Source organism: Phascolarctos cinereus, unplaced genomic scaffold, assembly GCF_003287225.1.
Source record: "Phascolarctos cinereus isolate Bilbo 61053 unplaced genomic scaffold, phaCin_HiC Scaffold_5;HRSCAF=322, whole genome shotgun sequence".
In the NCBI taxonomy this organism is placed as follows: Eukaryota; Metazoa; Chordata; class Mammalia; order Diprotodontia; family Phascolarctidae; genus Phascolarctos; species Phascolarctos cinereus.
This window is the reverse complement of record NW_027555958.1, coordinates 206,146,315-206,149,218: the sequence shown is the minus strand read 5'-3', so window position 1 is coordinate 206,149,218 and position 2,904 is coordinate 206,146,315. Positions and strand designations below refer to the sequence as shown.

Here is a 2,904-nt window from a genome sequence, read left to right as displayed (position 1 = left end):
TGGATCTATTTTTGAAGTCAGTTGTTTTTCTAATGTGGTATTTTGCATTTTCTTCTATTTTTTTCATTATTTTGATTTTCTTTGAGTGATTCTTGATGTCTCACAGAGTAATTGACTTCTACTTGCCCAATTCTAATTTTTAAGGATTTATTTTCTTCAGTTAGCTTTTGTACCTCCTTTTCCATTTGTCCAATTCTACTTTTTAAGGAGTTGTTTTCTTTAGTGGATTTTTTCCCCACTAGAGACATACCTTTATTGGGAGATCAATACAAACAGCCAGACAGGAACATAGTTGTGGTTGGCAAAGGCTGGGCCTCTGCCTGGTCCTGGGAGACTTCAGAGGAAGGATGCAGACACTGGCAACCTCAGATCTCCATGAGCTGGTTATTCCCCATAATCACCTCATTCAGTCTCTTGACTTTGGCTTCTATCCACTGACCACTCCCAATGAGATAATCCTTGATATCTGCACTTTTCTCGATGACAGCATTGTTACAGATCACACTGCCCTGGATGCTGCACCCTTCCTCAATGGTGACAGAGTTCATGAGCAGAGAGTTGGTGATTTTCACTTTGTCTCTTATGAGGCAGCTGTACCCAATGATGGAGTGTTTAATGGAGGTCTTCTCACCCACCTGCACAAATGGTCCAAAGATGCTGTCAGCCCCAACCAGGGCCTGGTCACAGATCTGTGCAGATGGGTGAAGCAAGGCTTTCTCAGGGCAGAGAATAGGTAGCAATTTGGGGATCTACTTGTTGGCTTCAATGTAGAGCCCCAAGATGTTGACTCGAGAGCAGAACCCCTACCCTTTCATGATATGGATGTAGCAGCTGACTTGGCCTCAAGCAAAGGCTTCCTGTCCATCCCTTTGACAATATTTCCAATAGGTATAGTGGGGCTTCATGGCTAGCAGGTGATTGTCCTTTAGGAATCTGTGAATATCTGTGGACTTCTGGTCTTCTTCTCTGGGGTCTGCTCTTTATTAATGTGTCCCTGCAGTGATAAAGGCAAGGAGAACTGTTTCCTAACTAAGTATTGAATCAGCTTACTCCAGATTGATGTGATTGACCTGTTTTCAACTAGGAAATCTACAACGTATTTCTTCAGGTGGTAGAGATGAGCATCCACAGGACCTGTTTGGAAATGTATTTTAGGATGCTTCTGCAGGATCGATGCCTTAATGACAAATTCTTTGTCCAAGTCAGCCTCATTAGCCATGAAGAGCAGCCTCTTTCCCGTGCTGTCCACACCAATGAAGTCTTGCTGCTCCACTGGCTTGTTCTCTTTCTGTCCTAGGACCGTTTCTTTGGACTCTTGACTTTTTTTCATCAACATAACAAGGAAAGCATCATGTGCATGGAACAGATCCGCAGCCACATGGAGCACAACATCTGTTACTGTATCGCAGCTCAGCACCAACACATCTGTCTCAATTTTCTGAGAAATGTGGCATAGAGAGTTAGCTGTCCCCATGGCGATCTAATCTGTGATACACACCACATCAAGCTTCATCTTGAAATCTAGGTAGGGCAAACACTTCTTCACGTCTTTGGATGTCACCACAGTTACTTCTTCAAATCCAATGCTCTCCACCAGGTTCAATGGGTAACAGATCAAAGGTTTATTGCCAACAGGGAGCAGGGGCTTGGGAACACTGGAAGTCAAGTCTGTTATCCAAGATTTTCCTCCCACAGCCATCACCACTGATTGGAACTCCATGTTTCCAACCTCCACATCAGCCTCCAGTGGCACACCAGACTGACAGGCCCCAATTGCATTTTTTAAGGAATAGTTTTCTTCAGTAAATTTTTGTCCTTCCTTTTCCAGGCTTTTGACTTTCTCTTGCATAACTCTCACACTTTTCCCAAATTTTTCTTCTAATTCTTATTTGATTTTTAAGATCCTTTTTGAGCTCTTCAAAGAAGGCTTTATGGGCTAGAGACCAATTCATATTCCCCACTGAGACTTTGCATGTAGGCATTTTAGCATTGTTGTCTTCTTCTGAGTTTGTGTTTTGATCTTCCCAGTCTCCATAGTAGCTTTCTATGGTCAGGGATTTTTTCTCTGCTTACTCATTTTTTTAGCTTATTTTTTGACTTTTAAAGTTGAGCTCTGCTCCTGAGGAACAGGGGGCAGTGTCCCAAGCTTCTTGCACTGAGGGCCAGGGGTCTAGCCACTGACTTTCTGTGCTGGGACCTTGGCTGCTGCGGTGGCTTGGCCTATTTGTGCCTGTTGTGCTGGGTTCTATGGCTGACAGTTTGCCTTCTGTGCTGGGCCTGAAGGCCTCACAGCGATCCTATTGTGCTACTAGCCTGCTGAGTCAGGACCATGGGACCTTGGTTGCTGATCTTTGCTGTGACTAAGAACCTCCTGCTGGCTGCCCAGATACTATCTATGCTAGGCTGAACTCTCCTTTTACCCAAGTGAGACAGACCTTTCCTGAAGTCTTTTTAAGTTATCATAAGCTAAAAATTATTTCTTTCCATCTTTTGGTGTGTTCTGTTGCTCCAGAATCTATTTAGAGGCTTGGCTTTATGTTGTTTCTGAGGGAAACTGGGGAGAGCTCAGGCAGCTTACTGGCTTCTCTCCACCATCTTTTATATACATTTTCTAAAATCATATATTTTTTTTATTCATCTAGATTATCCCTTTTCCTATTTCCTGGCCACCTGTACAGTCTTGGGAGTTTCCCAAGTTGGGGATAAAGAGAAGGTGGGAGGAGGGAGGAAGAGGGAGGCAGAGAAAGAGAGAAAGAGAGAGAGAGAGAGAGAGAGAGAGAGAGAGAGAGAGAGAGAGAGAGAGAGAGAGAGAGAGAGAGAGAGAGAGAGAGAGAGGTGGGAAGAGGGAGGGAGGAAGTGAAAATTTTACATATAACAAGGTTAACAAGATTAGGCATCAAATAG

General features: G+C 43.7%; 1 pseudogene; it reads right to left on the bottom strand.

Annotated features, from left to right (window-relative positions):
- Nucleotides 1-365: 365 nt before the first annotated feature.
- Nucleotides 366-1,720, bottom strand: LOC110217923 (translation initiation factor eIF2B subunit gamma pseudogene; annotated as a pseudogene).
- Nucleotides 1,721-2,904: the final 1,184 nt, after the last annotated feature.